Raw genomic sequence first — 19,291 nt, forward strand, 5'->3', positions numbered from 1 at the left:
TTCAGCTCCACTGACGACTGAATGAAGCTCAGGTGTGGGCGTTTGTGGCCCTCAGGTGCTGATGATCCGAGCGCTCTGAGAGGTGAGCGGCAGCCCTGAAACAGTGAGAGACGGCTCACATCTGAAACAGTTTAGTGCTTATCCTGGGTTAATGAATGTTGATTTATTAGGCATCGAGCGATTAACTGAGTCATATCGAACCTTCTGTTCGTACCTCTGGCACCATGTTTCGGGTCTTGCAAAACACACCTTTTGTCGCCAAGAGAGGTGAGACTTTGCTCACGCACACATTCACAGCTGCTTTTAGAGTTTGGATCGAGAGGAGTGAGAAAACGGAAGAAGCGGTGCTGCGGAGTGAGGGTGTTTCAGGGTTTTTGCTTTTGTCTGAGCTTGCCTTTTAAAAGGTTTCAGTATGTGCTTGTCAGAGCATCAAACAGCCTCTGACTCGCCCTTCCTCCACACCTTTCCGATATGTGTCGGATAATTTCTCCACAAGCAAAAATATGTAAAAATGTCACAAATACTTCAAAGTTGCCCAGTTGTATGGCAGCTGTTATTTCTATTCTTTACATGACTACTTCCGCCACTTCTTGTGAGCACAATGAGTCAGTGCGACAGCATGAATATCTCTGAAGTAGACTGTGTGAGAGAAAGTGTGCGCCATTATCCTCATTCATGAAATTTCATTGTGTTTCTCCCCTCTCTGTGACTGCAGGCTTTTTTAACAACACCTTCAAGAAATGTCCTTTTTGGAGCAGTTTTGCCTTTAGGCATGTTTGAGAAGAACTTTATATGAACCTGTTTGTTTGAAGCATTTGGTACTATTTACAGCCTCAGTCTTATAAAAAAGAGGTACAAAGGATGATTATCATCGGTGTAATGAGTGTAATAAGACGAGCTGGAGGTGGTAGTATAATGCTTCTTTGCTGATCATCTTTTTTAAAAAAGATTTCTTTTGGCATTTTTTGAGCCAACAGTAGAGAGATGACAGGACAGGAGAGGAGAGAGCATCCAGGATGTCATACATTTACTCATGCACTGGACTTGTCTTGTCACAATGTTGCGCTTATTAGTTAGGTTAAGGCACAAAAACCACTTGGTTAGGGTTAGGAAAACATCACATTTTGGCGATAAATATTTGTTTTTGGTGCCACAAACCCAGCTGGAAATTGTCCTTAGGTGTCCTAAAACTCCACCACCGTCTCCTCCATCTCCTGATTGTCATAAACATGTAATGTGAACGTGATTTTGTAGAGATGTCAATGTGGTACTTACATTTATCTGGCAGCTTTAGTTACTTTTTACCTTACTAATGAAGATTTTAACATAAAAACATATGAACAGCTTTCAAAATATAATATTTTTACATGAATTAAACTACCTCACAGTTACAAGTACAAGTATAAAAGTACAGCTGAAACGATGAGTTGATAAATCAATATTTAGTTTCATGGTTCCAGCATTTCAAATGTGATAATTTGCTGCCTTTCCTTTTTAATTATTTAAATAATTAAAATAATTATAATGGAGGATACCAGCCAGCCAACACATGGTCTGTTCTCAGTCCATTCCCTCAGGAAAAATTGCTTACAGAGCATCAGAGATCGGACCAGACAGTTTTTACCCTCAGGCGGTCCAAATAATGAACACCATGCAGTTTTCATGACTCACAGAGGACAATTACTAATATTTTGCGGGTAATTTATTTCTTTATTTGTATATAACTTATGGGTGGAAGAGCCAAGACACATGCATTTCATTCCATTTGAATGTACACTTGAACCTTAACCCTTTTTACAGACCGAACAATTAACTGATTAAAAGAGAAAATAATCAGCAGATTAATCCATAATGAAAATAAGCTTTAATTACAATCCTACAACAGATAAAATGAGCTCCATCTCAACACCAGTAATATCCTGCTTTTACATTAATGCATGAGTAATTATATCCTAATGATTTATTAGAATAATATAACAGTCACAGGGAACATTTATCTGCATTTAGCACATTTAATACTTTCTAATTATAATGACTTACTTTTGCTCAAGTAACATTTTCACTGCGGGACTTTTCCTTGTTCCTTGCCGATGGAAAGTCAGGGCAAGTTTTGTAGTTCACAAAACATTTCTGGAGCTTGTCGGCAGCATTCCTCTAAACAGCGGAAGTAGATGGGGACTTGTTTTAAAGCATGAGTACAAATGAAAAAAACATAAAATGGCTCCATACAGCTTTCCGATGTAATCCAAGAAGCCCAGAGTCCCTGAATTTGATTTAAAATATCTTATTCACGTCACACACCTACTTCAGATGAGGTACACACTAACGCTTTCAGCTTAGCAGCTACAGTGAAGATTTCAGCTTTAGAGGGTGTAAATAACATCTTTTCAAATTCAATTTCAGGGCTTTTGGAGACTTGAATCACGCCGGCCGAGCTGTAAGGAGCCATTATATGTTCCTTCAGTTGTTTTATTACGTTTTAAAACGTCCCCATCTACTTCAGTTGGTTAGGAGGCTGCTGCCACACTGTTTTGCTGTGAAGCTCCAGAAATGTTTTGTGAACCACAAAACTTGTAGGCATGTACATCATGACAGATTTTTTAAATTGTTGGGTGAACTCATCCTTTAAGCAGCTGAAAGATCTGAATTCTTCCTCCACCACAGTATTTAACACATTATTTATTAGGTTTCAACTTCAACATCGACAAATATGATTGCACATTTTGTGTAAGAAGTAATCCGCTATTTCCTTTATTTTCTCTATTTATTATAAAGAATGTAGTTGAATTATTTATATCTTATTAGAAATGTATGTGGGCTGAATCAACAAAAAGTTTAAACACATTTTGCTGGAAGGTAGAAAGTGCCGGTCAGGTCGCACCCAGTGCATCGGTCAAATGCTGCAACACAATTCCCGGATGATCTGAGAGGACGTGGAGACAATGGTCATTCAAGAGCAAAGCCTGCTGGGTAGACACTCAAGAATCCTTATTTCATTCATGCGTGCAAGGAAAAGGAAGTAAAAAGCAAAACTTGAAACACTTGAAACATGCAGACCCGAACGCACACACACATGCTAAAAGATACAATCAAAGTATCGACACACTCCACGACATACACATTCATAGCTGCAGACACAAACAGAAAAACATTGCTTCTGGGTCAGAGGGGACATCCAATCTTCTGTACAAATTTGTGATGAGCAGTGTGTTTTGCTGGTCCTGTGGGAAATGGCACAGATAATTAATTTGGTTTCATAAACTTCTGTTACCACATACTGGGCGACTGGGAGCTCGGCGCAAACAAATATTTGAATTATTGCATCCAGACGGTGACATTCCCAGGTAATCCACATGGAATAATCATGTGCGTAAAGCATACATGTGTGTATAAATGCGTGGATGTGTGTGTGTGTGTGCCTGTTTTTGTCTTTTTTTTTTTATTCACAGATGAGCAGGCATACGTCTGCTGCTGCTGCTGCTGCTGCTGCTGAGTTCCCAGGGAAATCAGAGCACATACAGAAAGAGAGAGAAAGAGGGAGGGTGCGTGGGGGGTACAAATAAATAAATTTGTCGAGAAAGGGAGGGGCGCGAGAAAAAGAATTAGGGGAGAGGAGGGAGCGAGGCGGTGAGGAGGAAAAGGGGAAAAGAAAGGCAGAGTTTCAGGGAGTAAAATGTTGACGCCAGGCTGCTCGCTGGCAGCTGACAGACGGAGAATGTGGGCTGGTTTCTGGGTTGCAATCAAATCCCTATAAACAGAGTGATCATTCACTCTGCCTAAACTCTACTGCATTACTGCCAACCAGTGAGGGCACACACACACAAGTGCTCTCTCACACACACATGCAGTGATGATAACAGATAGGTAGGGTTTACAGCAGCGCTCACACTGGAGAGTAGAAAGTGACGATTGGAGGACGGAAATTACAAGAAATGTAAGAAAAGGTGTTGGAAATGAAAGAGATTATGTTTAATCCCTATATTGCCTCGGGGGTCAAGAGTGCCCCAGTGTGTCTGTCTCTGACGAAAGGCTTCCACCTTATCGAACGTCGTGATATCTCGGAGGGGATGTACGAGTCGTGACTTTGTTGTCGTAAACGTCTGATAAGCTGCTTAGCGATATAATATTCGGAAAAAATATTAAAAACTTCGCAGGCAGGTGGTTTAGAATAACAGGATAAGTGGAGAACTTCTGCACCCCAAGGATGGAATTTACCTTTTGATCTCAGTAAGAGGCGACAAACACCTGAGTGTGTGTCTCAAAAAAAACAACCAAGTTTGCTTCTCTGTTTGCACACACACCGAAAAAAAGAAAAAAGAAAAAAAAAAGAAATCGTTGGGCTTCACGTCAGAGTCGATCAAGAATTTCTTCCATCTCAGTCTGGACCAATACGCTGGAAGCTTACCTGTGCACTTACTCCACTCAGGGGGAGAATCAGCGAGCATGGAAACACCAAGTCAGGGAAAAGAAAAACTCTCATTGACTTCGCATGCTTTCTTAATGTGTCTGCCTCAAGGTCCCGCCGTCCTCAAACAGTTGCTCGATTTTTTTTATTCCCCCTCCAACTCCCATCAAAGGCTGATACCGATACTGTACTGTGAAGTGATGGGGGTTGTTTTCTGCATGCCTGCCACAGGTAGCTGATCGTGTGAATTTTTGCTCCTGGAGAAAAAAGGGCTGCAAGAGCTCGCTGACTGACTGATGGATTGTCTGACTGATGGCATTCAGCTCTGCTTGTCTCAAAGACTACACCTGTTCTTGCAGAGCACTTGTGCAGTTTACAATGTTAACGGGTGAGTACCGGCTGTTTCAGTAGTGCATCAGACTCTGTCTGACAGAGCTTTTTCATGCTTATATCTGTCAAAAAGCTCCTCTCATTTTCAAAGTACACACCGTTATCCCTCTACACCAGACGACCTGAGATTGCAGCCATTTGACTGACTGCTCGTTTGAGCAGAGAGGAGCTTCTATGTCCGCCCTAGAGCCTACAACAGCCAGTGAGTGATCATGTAGATAAGTGACCCACTCTCTCTTTTCTCTTCTCTCTCCTGAACTACTTACGCGTCAGCCTCTGGATGATTTATGCACCATGTAGCCAATGAGTTTTGCAAATGCAGAAATAAAGAGTTTATTACAGTTTTTAAAGCTTTAAGCTTGAAAATTATGCAAGTTTTTGTAGTTTTAATGCGCTTTGCTCTTTGAATAAGCTGTTTGTCCACCTAAGCACTTGTTTTTGACTATTTTATATGCACAAAGTTAGTGTAAATAAAGAAATGAATACCTGTAATGAGTTTTTGTCCCTGTTACTCTCAAGCAGGGGTATTATGAAGTCACAAAATAGCATTTTTTGCCAGGCGCCTGAATATTTCTCCAGGAAAACATGTGTTAAGTGCCCGTTTCTAGTGATACTGTTGTTAAATTTGAACCTGGACCATTTAAGACTATATGATGTGAAGCCAATGGGTCTTCCAGTGGGGAGTTAAAGGTCATCTGCAGGCTTGTTTTTGCATTAAAAAATTTAGATGAGAAAAATGAATAATTCAGTGTGTTCAAACTCCTATAGATTAATGCCTGAAGCAATTCAAATCAAAAATTCAGTTTATAACCCTTTAAAAAACCCAAAATCATGATGTACTCCAAATGGTTTAACAACAGCTTTGAATTGACCTTGGGCTGGACTGGGATAGGTGTTTTGTAATTTAACATACATTTCCAGGTTAAGAATACCTATAAAATGACTTTTTTGCCATTGTTGGGCCTGATACCGGCATATTGGTGATAAAAAAACACTTCATTCTGACTTCATGGGAACAAGTTTCTACAGAAGTTCCCTTCTGGTTCAAATTGATGCCTGTTTGTCAATAAAATGTTCTAGCCGTGAGCTTCAGATGTTGACTTTTTCAACACACCTGTCCCTCAAGGTTTTTCCATCAAGGACGCCTTGTCCCTTCTGATTGATTGACAGACCTTGGACAGCTCCTCACGTCAACAGCGACACTGTCAACATGAGGTCAGTCCAGCATCTGCTCTTGTGCAGCGAGAGTCACCGCCACCACACAGAGTACAAAACATACCATCTTGCAGAAAAAAAGGACACTGGCCCTCTCCTCTGTGCCTCAGTTTAAAGATAAAGAATTCTGGGTTGCGGATTCGGGGTGGGCCCAATCCGTCTCGCTGTCTTCGGGCGCTGCAATGACAACGCCTCCATTGTCACAGCTGAGAAATGGTTTCCCACTATTTGCATTTTTATTGATGCTCCAAATTGCAAATAGCTTTCCCCTCCTTCTGTCTTTGTCTTTGCATTGAGGAGAAAAAAAACCCCTCATTTGTTCAAGCAGACCCTATATAAATCACTATAGCAGAGTGAAGTGAACTGAACTCATCTCTGAATAAAACATCAGGACTGAGCACACTGGAAACAGTTCTATTTGGCTCTTTGAGGTTTTGCTGTATTCTGCAGAGCTGAGATCACATACGGAAAAAAAGACAACACACACACACACACACACACACACACACACACACACACACACACACGGCGTGCTGACACAGATTACATTCAGAGCTCAGGTTTTGAAATCCTTCTGTCAACTCACTGTCAAACACAGCCCACTACATTCAATAAGGGGCAACACAGTAATTGGTCAGACACATTGATTGTCTTGCTGTTTGCTCCACAAGTACAATATAGATTGGTCCATTACCACGGTCACTACCCTGTGGTAACAAACAACACTATCTGCACTCTATATGAGCGCAATTACTTATCAGTCAGGGAATTTCTTCTTTTCTCCCCCCCCCACTTGTCTCACTTTCTTTCAAAATGAGCGACCGCGAGCGGCTGAAATTTCATTGTTTATGTATTTATTCATTGTGAAGCAGGGATTACTGACTTTACAAGGTCATTCAAACAGATGAGTGAATACTCTATCGACTGAAATGTAAATACGGGCTCATACTGGGCTCCAGTCACACAGCTACAGAGTACAAGCAGCTGTCTTCATTGTCCTTCATTGTCAGCCAGAGGAGCAATAGTGTTTTCCTTAAACTGCTGATTAAGACGCTCCCGCCTCCATCAGGGTCTGGGGATCTTGGGAAATGGAAAAGCAGAAAATGAGATGTTGATATTGATTGTACAATCTCAAACAGAGGGCACCTTTCAGTTTATATTAAATTAAGCGGCAGACATACCATAACCCCTTTTTACACCTGTAACCTTAGATGGAAATATTATGGATATAATTTGTAAAAGCATCATGTCTGAGTGTGAAATAGAGCCAGAAACTTGTGCCAAGAAACTCTATATGGATAAATGAAAAAAACGCTGTGCTTACAGTCTGGTAGATTAAGGCACAAAAACCACTTGGTTAGGTTTGGAAAAGATCATTTTTTGGCTTAAAAAACCTGTTCTGGTCGCCACAAACACAGCGAGAAATTGTCACAAGGTCTCCTTAAAAATATCCAGTGGTTTCACACATACAAATGTTGAAACACAGTCTTAAACCGCTGTCGCTGGCTTGGCTGCCTTCTCGCCAAACTCCACCACAATCCTCTCCACCTCCTGATATGCAAGTCAGGTAAAAAACATGTGAGGTGAATGTGATATAACACGTTGAGTGGAAATGTCGATTCAGTACATCGGCCTGTGACACATATAAATGTAAATGACTGCCAACAGACTGGCCTGGAAAGATAGCACGAATTTGCATTTATGTTTTAGAAAGAATGTCGTTTTTAGAAAATGTTCCTCGACAGGAGTAAATAATGTATTTGTTGGGAATTATTTCCAGTTGTGCATTAGATGGGTTGGTGAGTTTTTTATGGCAGAAGGAGGGTGGATGTTGAAAATGACTCAAGAGCTTTGTAATGACAGAACATGTCGCTCAATACAACAGCGCGGCTCATTGATGTGTTTATAAAAGTTTTCAGACAACAATGGAGCTCTATGGCACAGATGAATGATTCATATCAGTCTTCGGCTATATATAGAGGGCAGTGCTTGTTATTTTAAGTTTTGGTCTGTGTGGGATTTGATGACATTAACATGAACATCAGTACAGAATTCAAATGCAGCACTAAATACAGATTGTATGCAAGCAGAAGCCATGTTTAAGATGCGTTCATGATGAAACGATAGAGCTGATTAGACACATGAATCAGAAACAACTGGAGCTGATAACCAAACTGAAAAAAACTCGCTTTAAAGTTATTTTTTTAAATAAAATGTCCAGCATGTCAACATAGGAAATTAAAATGTGTATTTTCCAGTCCGGTTGAGCTGCAGGTGTCAGGGAACAAGTCGTAAGTTAAAGTGACAAACGTTGTTATCCTGCGTGTTAAAGGGGCCATTCAGGCGGGTTCAGAGTGACAAACAAACAATGTTATCCTTCCTGTCTACTTTCCGCTGATCCTCCCATCCTCTCTTTTCCAACAGTGTGCTGTCAAATCCTGCTAAGCTCCTCATCTCTTCATCGCATCCTTCTTTCTTCTCTTTTATCATCCCTCTGACATGTGCACAGAGGGGGTAAAATGGAGTCATCTGTCTGTCTGTCAGAGTGAAAGGTCATTAGCCGGAGAGGGGGAGAGGGCAGGACGGGAGGAAGGACACCTCAAGGTAATAAGAGTGACCAGGATTTCATCAGCTTTAAAACTATATTTCAAAATTAGGCCCTGATCAGTATGATACAACTAAAACAAACTACTAATATAAGCATCAAAAAATGGTCAAATTATTGTACATCATAGCTTTTTTTTCTAATTATTGATCGTACATGGTACAGAGGGCAAAATGATCATACAAATATATGTATTGTACACCTGGCAACAATGATTAGTTGATAATAATAATAATATTAAACATTATTGTATAGCACCTATCACAACAAAGTTACAAAGTGATTTACAGTGGCAATAAAAACCCAATCCAATGGCAATACATAAAAGCATCAATATCAAAGTAAGAATAATAAAAAAAGTAAACAATAAGACATAAAACAACAAAGGAATGAATCAAGTAAAAGCACATTTTAAAAAGTGTGTTTTAAAAAGAGATTTGAAAGAGGACAAAGATGTCACCCCTGGATTTCAGTCCAGATCTTGATCTCTGAGAGGGACCCACACTCACATGGGATGAAATAATCACTGATATACTCAGTGGCTGGTCCCATCCCAGCCTTTAAAAGTGATAATTAAAATCTATTCTGAAACATAGAGGTAGCCGGTGTAATGAAGCCAAAATTGGGGTTATTTGCACTCTTTTGTTTGAATTTGTGAGGAGTCGGGCAGCAGCGTTTTGAATTAACTGAAGTCTGGAAAGGTTGCGTTTGCTTAAGCATGAGCAGAGTGAGTTACAGCAGTCTAGTCTGGTAGTCAAGTTAATGGGGCGAATACATCATTGCAGAAAAAGTCTCAGTTTTCTACCTCAAGTGTAAAAAGAAATCTCCTTTTTTTGTTTTTATGCACAAACTGAACATGTGCATATAAACAGGTTGATATGAATGCACTTTCTTTGGATATGTGACACTTGGGGGTTATTTGTATTCACCCTGTGACCTCTCCTCAGCACTCATGGACCGTGTGGGTGATATCAAATATTTGTTCTGTATTATCCCGGAAAAATACAAATCCTCACTGAAATGGGATGAAATGGCTCACCGGAATGAAAAAACATCGTCAGATTCTGCTCGCACCTGATAAAAAAACTTCACATCGCCTCCTCTACAAAGAGGATCAGTGTGATTCCCTTGAGAGAGTGAATGTTGAATTCAGCCCCAACATGTGCAGAGCGCTTCTGACATATTCGCGCTCGCATGGATAAATGCGTTGCGTAACCAGTAAACCATCTGTTTGAGAAAACGCCAGAGAAATGCTAGGTAAACAGTGGACGTGATGATGTAAAAATGATTTGAATTAAGAAAGGTCTGTGAGAGCGGAGCAGACAGCGAGTTAGTTAGATAATTGGTCTGTGAGGTGGAAGAGGGGAGGTAGTTGTTGAATAAGAGAACAAAGATCTAAAGAGGAGAGGGGAAGAGAGGTGAGGAGGAGTGAAAAGGAAAGAACGGGGTGAAGTGAAGAGTTCATGGACAGCTGGCTGATGAAGGGTGAGGGGAGAGCGGGTGAAGAGCGGGAGGGGTGATTCCTAATCTTGTTGTTTTTCTGCCTATGATGTCTCCTGTCGAAACCGGTTTGCCCCACGCTTGTCTGGGTCCACAAACACAGCACGCCACTCTCTTTTCCCATGCAACTCAGCACTATGTCAACCTGCGCCGTCTCAGCCTGTTCACACAAAGGATAACACTGACACACATGTGCACGCAACAAACGGACACACTTGAACCTGCAACACCAGCAACTTTTCCCTACACACCTTTGATGCAGCAACACAACTGAACAGAACCAGAAGCTGTGATGATGCTGTTTACTGCTGGTGTTTGTGGTCCAGGAGGAGAGAGCAACACAGAAATTGAGAATTAATGGGGAGATAACATGTGGGAGTTTGTGGATTCAAGAGGCCTTATCAGCATTCAACATCCTCTATTAGATGCAGCGGGGAGAGGGCATTTGGATATGTAAGGTGCATTTTTATTATTACCACAACAACAGCCCCTCCTACTGGTGGGCAACAGAACAGCAGGTGAGCTTCAGGCCTGATTAACTGAGTGCAACAGGACACACAAAGTGACTTTCTATGCCCTGCTGGTGCCCCAAATTTAAGGCGTATACCAAATACTGTTTTTGAATACAACATCATTGATTTTTCACCTAAAAATATGTCCAATTTAATGTGAACCCGAGTCCCAAATGATCCAGAGTGTGTCACACTGGAGCAGAGAAGGTGGACCCAAGTGCAGGAGACAGCAGGCAGGAAGATTAGGGGGATGAGGTTTTATTCCAGATAGCAGCAACAGAAGAGATGACTCGACAAAGACTGAACCTAATTTCAACCCAAACTAACGAGGCGATGGGGTGCAGGTGGAATGAGGCAGAGAAACACAGGTGAAGGGAATGAGTGGGGGGGATACCAGAGAGCAGGGAGGGAGCTGATAGGCTTGAAAAAACACTGCAAACAGGAAAGGACTAACGAGACAGATGCGAGACAGGTGTGGAGGGGAAGGCAGGCTGGTGAGGAGCACAAACACAGGAGAGCAAGACACCACAAAAACCTAGAAAAAACACACACACACAAAAATGAAAATGAAATGACAGAACCATGACAAAATGGTTCCCTAAACTTGGATCTCAAATATTATTACTTTCTGACAATTTATTGGAAAATATTAGAGAAAATAAGACAAGACATAATCTGAGCTACAGTATTAACTTAACAAAAACTCATACAGACAATAACCTACACGACAGATATTCATTAAAATGTATTAGAATTGATTAAAAACAGAATCATCAACCAGAAATAGCCAATTATGTGAAGGTAAGGGTCAACATGAAATCAACACAGGACAGAAAATCACACATCTGTATTCAAAAACACACAATCGTCTGATGAGCCACCAGCCCGTGACCTCAGCATCAGCAGGAATATATCACAAATAATACAAGCCCATCGGGAAAGGCAGCGGTGGTTAAATGACATCACCGATCAATAAGACACACAGAGTCCAACGAGCCATCATGGAAAACTGTGAGGGAGCTAAAGTTGTTATCTCTTCACTCATGCTACATCCAGCAATGCATTTCATTCCCTCCCTTCACCCTTATTGATTTTGTCATTCAACAGACGGAGACATCAGACTCAGGAACGAGCAAAGTTTCAGTGTGTCGGGTTAAACAGATGCTCCGGTTGATGCGGAGAGGACGTTAACAGGAAGTAGCAGACAACTCACGACAGGAGGGATGAACCCAACAAGCAGACTGAAGCTGAAGTCCAAAAAGCATGCTGGCTTGCTCATGGCGTAACGCAACCTGTCTGCCTCTGTGTCTTGGATTTGGGTCCACATTAAATAACCACACACGAAAACCCATTCAGGAAAACTGATATTTGGTTTCAGTCTTCACTTTGATGAAGAAAAGAATAAACTCGATGTTTATTCAACGCACGTCTGTCGACAAAGAAGATGTTGGTGCAGAATAAATAGATGGACACAGTTCCATCAAAATCTTATCTCATCGTTGGGTTTTAGGACTCATTCCTGCCGCCCTTTGTTGATGCAAATAACCAAGATGGCAGATATTCTGGCTGCTGTACCCATCGGTTACATTGCCTAGTAGGATTATTTGTTTTGTCAGAAACCAAAACTCAACCCAATTGTGTTTTGAAGCTTGTAGCTCGGTTGCTGCGAAAGATAATTGCAGTTTGCTGCCGAGGTCTGCTAAAAGCTAGGACATAATAGGCTTGTTGTTTACTCATACAAGCGCTACCTGCTGTTTTTCAGGTGCTTCCTTGGCATTAACCCCGAGAAGGGAGAAAAGGCCAGCCTGGGAAAAGCAGACGACAAGGCAAGGAAGGTCTCCAAGTGAGTCTGCATGTCGCCACTCTTTTGAAGAACTTGGTGGATTTTGAGTGGCACTTCATAAAGGTTAGTTGGTGTCCTTTCTTGTTTAAAGTGTCTCTCTGCCTATCAATTGATTCATTTTTGTTTTTCTCTCTCTGCGCTCAATTTGTACTCTTGTTTATCTCTCACTCTGTGAGCTGTGACACCTGAATGCCAGACTAAAATAGAGGACGTTTAAAAGCATTACAAATCAAATGTTATCCTTCAATCTCTTTAATAGTGCTACTTTTTTTTTTTGCTGAAGTGAAGAGAGCTTTTGCACATTTGGAAAGCAGTTATTTGTATTTAGACAGCCCCTTCTCACTTCCAAACTGTCAAATTCGTCAGCCCAGTCAGCCCCTCTAATGTCACTTCTCGAAGGGCCCATCTAGTGCAGTAGTATAAACAGCAAGTAAAGGCCAAGTCAGGGTGGCTGGACAGGTCATACACTGGACTTTCTTTCTGAAAACAGGGGTTTGCGTTCTCTTTGTGACCAAGAATCACAAGTCATTAGTCTTAGGTTATGTTAAGTTATCCTAATCAAGTAGTTTTGGAGCCTAAACCTAACCCAGTGGTTTTGGAGCCTAAATGCAGCCATTTGTGAGCATTTGACAACACTTAAAACAGTGCAAAAGTCATCATATGTGCACTGTTTGCCAGTAAGATTTATTTTGAAAGTCTAACCGGACGTTGCATATGTTTAATTGATAACGTGATTGCGGAGCCCTTCTCATGCAAAACTAATGCTAGAGGGGGAAGTAGAGCATCATAGTCTGACCGAGCTGCTGCATTTGACGAGGTTGGAGTGAGAAAATATTGTTTCAGGCTCATGACGTATATATTTAGTTACTACTTAACGAGCCACGAGATCCCTAATTGAATATAAAAGTTGAGGAGGAGAGGATTTATAGTAGCCAAAGGTATTTTTTTGACAACCAAGCAACACACCTCTTGTCCTTTTTAACGGTTTATTACTAACCTATAAAGCATTAATACATTATTTATTACCAAATAATAAAGCCATTAGTCACATATTTAAAACCTTAATATTGCATGCCTTATGAGACTGGTACCAAAACAACTGCAGTGTCAATTATACAAAATGTGAAAGTAAAGTAACAGCATCGTGCACAAAGTGAGTCAGTTGTTTGGCAGAGTTTTCTGGTGAAAACACTCCAACTAGAGAGCTGAAGTGTCTGTGTGGTCCTGAAATAAGCATGCAACAGATCACTTGCTTGTTCTGAGTCCCTTTGATGTCTCCAGCGCCCAAGGCCGCAGCTCTCTTAAAGGAATAATCAGTGACATTTAACTGCTTTGTTGTACAAAATGAACATAATACATCAGCGGGGGTTTGCAAATGCTGAACAATGCCTGTTGCTCTCCTGCGACATCAGGGCTTTATAAACGAGCAGTCTTGTCCATCGTCTTATTTATTTATTAAGACGGAAACGGGCTGTGAACACTTTAACCTTGGAAAAAGGAGACTCTGCCATGGCTGCTGCAACATCTTTCATTAAAGAGAAAAACAGTCTCCACATTCTCTCAAGTGAGCTCGAGTGAGAGCGATCTGCTAAAAAGGAAGATCATTTGTGCCGTGGAGGATTCCAGCAGACAAGAGACGATAATAAAGTGCCACCTGAATGGAAATAATGTTATAAGACCTCAAGAGGAACACTGTATCTGCAGGAACTCAGTGTGAACTGAATCAAACACTTCATGTACAGTTAAGTAGCACCGACTGTTCCTTTATGTCGTTAAAGGGGCCGTCTCCCTGGCAACAAAAAACAGGTTTTTCAAACTTACTTCTCTCAGATTCAACCTTGGGAGGAAACATACCTTCATGAATCAGATGAACATCGGTTGGCAACGTTTGGCCAGTGTTGCCTTTCACAATGGCAGCTCCTCTGGAAGAGCTTATCCGCATCTGCAACCTGCCATTGCAGCAGCAGATATCTAACAGATGCTCCACCATTGAAGAGCTGGATCACTTTCATCAGGTCAATGGCGCCCGGAGCTCACGCAGACAGAAGTCGATACAGTAGCCAGGATTTGTCAGGCTTTTTTATATGTCAGTCCATGTTGACTCATGGATATGTCACAGGCCTATTTCCTGCGTCAGTGCACATGTACTGTATGACGAGTCTGTTGTGTGATACCAGGGTCAATTTACCTGTGTCACGTGACTGGAAATTGTCCCGAGATCGTTTTAAATATATCCAGTGGTGTGGAGCTTAGAAATGTTGAGAAGCCGTGGTCCCTCGTCAAAAATATCCAGTGGTTACACGCCACAAATATTGAAATGCAGTCTTGAACAGCGGTCCCTGGCTTCCCAGCCACCTTGATCATACCTCCACCAAAGTCCCCTCCTAAAAATAGAAATACGTTTAACAGAAACGTTAGCTGGCAATTTAAGTTTTAAAGTGTAAATATTAATATTTTGATGTGAGAGTTTTCGTATCGAGAATTCACTTGCTGCCCTTTGTATGTTAAAGATCATACATGTACCGATCTAACTCAATTGATCCATTGGCTTCACTTCACAAAATTTTCCTAAACCCATTATGGGAATATTTTGTGTTTCCATTCCTCTTTGTAAGTTGTATATTATTCTGAACTAGAGCCACATCAGGATGCATCTAGAGGTTTCCGTTGATCATTCTTGAGAGGTGTAACGCACACGTACACAAAGTGTGAGCTGCAGGCGAGGATGGACGGAGGAATGTAGATAAAGACAGCGAGACACGGAGGAAGGAGTGGCTGATAGCGGTTGGACAAGCACTTGACCTTTTCCTCTCTTTTTTTTTTTCTCACCACATGCTGCTCCACCTCACTTTAGCTGCACATACACGCACATACACACACACACATATGCAGACAGGCCCTTGGGGTGTGTTTAGCCCTGAGGATGCCATCTGTACCTGCCTGTTTGGTATGCAGCAGGCTCTGCCCCCACTCCCAGTGAAGTCTTTTCCCCTTTAGCTGTTTGTGGCTCTACCTGCCTCCACTTAGCATTCCATTATGTACATTTGTACATATGTGGGATAATTTTTCCTTTTGTGTGTGCATGCATGATCGGTTGTTTGTTGTTTGCATGCCTGTGTGTGGGTGTCATTTTGCTGGTTTGTGTGTTGTAAGAATATGGTGCTGACTTTCTTGAAGCATCAGGGACTAATCCTTCAGTGATGGGAGACCAGCTGTTATGCTCGACAGCGAGACCATCTTAAAAGCTTCATATGTCTCCCGGCTGAGTGTGTAAATTTGATCTATTTTATCATGGAAATTATATGGTGGTGTACAGCTGAATAACCGATCAGGACTATTTTGTTATGCACTGTATTAAGTGTATGCTCAGATCTGTCTTTGTTTTTGTGTGTGTTTTGGTGACACGCACCGAGAGCACCGCTCCAAGGCCGAAATGAACTGAGGGAATGGATCAGCAGTATTTTTTAATTAGTGTAAGATTTTTGAGCATTGAACGCTTGCATGCATGGGAAAGGCTTGATGAGAATGTTCATATTTGCCTCCGATTCCCGCGTCCCGTCAATGATATTTAAAACTTAATTAACAGATGATCAATAGTGTTTACACTGTAAAGCGACTGGGGCAGATTCTAATTAGAATATCCATACATTATTAATGACATTAGCAAGCTCTGAAATTAAAAGGAGACAACTGCCGCGTTCAATTAAGCCAGCACTCACAGAGAAAAAGCGGTGGCTAAAGAGTCAGTGGAAATGAAAGCAAGGAAGAGGAAGAGCAAGCGAGCGAGTGAGGCGTAGATCAAGGACGAGATGGATGGAAAGTGATCAAAGTCCAGCCAAGTCAAAGAGAGTTGCTTATGTTGGCTGTAAGTCATCTGACGGTTAAGTGACATATAATAACTGAAGGTTATTGCTGAGATCAATTAGAATAATTCCCAGTGTAATAATGATGCGTTATATCACAGAGAAATACAGCTGATGACTCAAGTTACCTATAGCGCTCGGGGAAGGAGAATATATACGAGCACAGAGTCATTACAGTTACAGATATGCACCTGAGCCCCTTTACAATAAAGACTTAGACAAGGTGTTTAAATAAAATCGCCAAACCTCCAAGGGTCATTTTGATTTATTGCAACTTGGGACCCATTTTTATAGTTTTGACCATCTTTTCTGTCAGTTCTGACACCACTGTACTCACCACAGTGAAGTGTAGAGCATGAGTGGTCAGTCAATCAGGCAGCTTACTAAGGTTATCTGCTGTACACTGCAATAATCTTTCATTGCATGAGAAAATTCAACTTTATTGCCAATGAAATGAAAAATTAATGCTTTCTACAACATCTGACCACCATTCTGGGATTATGGAAATAGTGCAGTTATGGCAAATAAACTATGGTTAAGGCATGGTTTGGTTTCAACGAGACTGACGCATGAAATATGTGGACACACTCTGCGGCACTAAACGCTCGGCTGATGAGTGACAGAAAGGGGCGTCCACATGATAACTGTAACTATGTGAGCATCCACACGTATTCAAGGTTCTGTAAACATGAGCACCAAGCACACGCTGCACGCTCCAGCTGTGTGAGCAGCCTGGAAAGACGGCTATTGATCACCTGTTACTAGTGTAGGTTGGTTGCACAGACAAAAAAACACTCCAGAAGAATGTGGTTTTAGAAAATGATTTAAAGATGAGGAGTTGGGAGATTCCAACACTCTTTAAGTTGTCGTCTTTAGAGGATAAACTTCATGAATTCTTTTGTATGAGTCAAAATCAATTAGCCTGGCGTTTGTCAGAGAGGACTTGGCGAGAACAAAACAAGCTGCAGAGATCCCGTCAGAACCAAGGGCTGTTTGGAAGTGGTAAAATTACTTTTTTCTGTGTAATTTGCAGACGAAAATATGTTATGCAAGTGTTTTATAAGTTGTTTAATTAATCAAGACTGAGTTATTAGAGCAGACCTACTAAAGTGTTTTGCAAAGGCCATCAATTAGCTTACATCAGAGAGGTCGGCTATAGTTAGAAACAATTATAATCACTCCTGCAGCATTATTTTGTAGAAAACAATTCAAGATCAGGATTCTGATTGGCTGTCAGTGTTTTTATCACTCATCAAATTGGTCTGAACATTATCTCAACGATGTCATTTGCAAACGTCGTTGTTAGACTTGAATTAGAAAGATTTTTAAAACTATCTACTCATAGTTGTTGTTTTAATTATCATTATCGGTGTGGACGGCCCTTTACCTCATGTCTGTGTCAAGACACAAACTCTGGTCTTTCACACTGGGTAAAAATCCCACTAACATCTGGCTCGTGACATGTAAATGTTTACAATCAGGATTCACTCCCGGGTCAAATGACGCTGCAGCAGTCACAGGTGTTTATTGGCTCCAGCTCTGATTGGCTGCAATGTGAACACAACATGCCGAGGATTACACTGCAGCCGTTGCAGCTGTGTCGCCAGCTGATGCGATCTACTGGACCGATTCCTTTTAGTATGAGTCATTTAACCAACACGTAAATATAGGGCTTCTGTGTTTTCTTTTATGCATCGGGACTGAGCATTGGCATTCGGCAAAAATTACAAGGTGTGCAATCAGCCTGCGCCACCAAAGGATGCTGGGATGGAAAACTGTAAGGTTGAGCTTCAATCAGTATCGGTCTGTAGACTGCGATGTGTGTTTGCAACATATTTCACCGTCTGGCTTTGTTTTTCTCTTTAAATACGCATCTTTTCATCAGACTTCTTTTCATGATGTTGCTGCATTCCCATTTACGTACAAAGGGAAGAATGGCCAAGGGCACACAAATAAGAGACATGTTGTATTAAACTGTAATTACCCTTTAACACATTCAATAGTTAAATCAGCCTCAGTGCAAAAGAAAGACTGTGAGATCCGAGGCTGAAAGTAGCATGTGAATATCATCGTAAGTTCATCACAGTTCAGCTGCTGCCAGCCGTGTCAGGGGAGTAAGAAAGAAAACTTCTGAGGCTGAAATGTAAGAAACTCCAAGTTAACTAATTACAAAAGGAGCTTAAACACTCATAATTAGCCTTTTCTATTGTAGTATCGGGTTATCACAATGTCATGTCAATGTAATTTTAGAGGGAAGTGGGGGAGAAGTGGAAAGAAAAGTGGAGTTAGATTTGAAAAGTAGCACTTAGAGGCTCAGCTGGGAATCCACTCGAATTATTCCGAGGCATTTGGTCCCCACTAGTGGTTTCAACATCCATTATACTGTGCTGACGTAACGCACACGGATGTTTAAATTTCAAAGGAAAAAAATGTGGGTTGATTTTTTTCCGTTGGTAAAAACCTTTTTTTTGTTGAAGTTAGACCAACTCGGGTCTTATAGCAAGTAAGTCACAAAAGAAAATAAAGACTCACGACCTGATGTGAAACGTAACAGAAAATGGTCACCGAGATCGAAAGTGTTCTTTAGTGAGCTTCGTAGGTGCTGCGGGGTGAGTCACAGACAAATCCAAGGCGTGCTTCCTCCCTAGCTCATAGCCATAGGTGCCACAAGTGAGGCGCTAACAGCCAATCATTTAGCGGGTGTGTAGTTCGGTTGTACCATCGCCGTGGGACTGACGACAACAGAGCAGTGTTGAATGAGAGAATGAGCACTGACAGAGAGGAAACTGAATAAAAAAGGACAGGTCAGCTCGCCAATATGGCAGTTGCACAAATATCAGATCACTGAGATCCTTTATTTATTGATTTTGTTTTGTGTCATTATATTTGTGTGTTTTTCACTGTTGTGTTAACATAAAAATGATTGCCTATGTGCCCAGATAAAGTGATTAAATTCAA

This window comes from Pagrus major, chromosome 16, assembly GCF_040436345.1.
Source record: "Pagrus major chromosome 16, Pma_NU_1.0".
NCBI classification, from domain to species: Eukaryota; Metazoa; Chordata; class Actinopteri; order Spariformes; family Sparidae; genus Pagrus; species Pagrus major.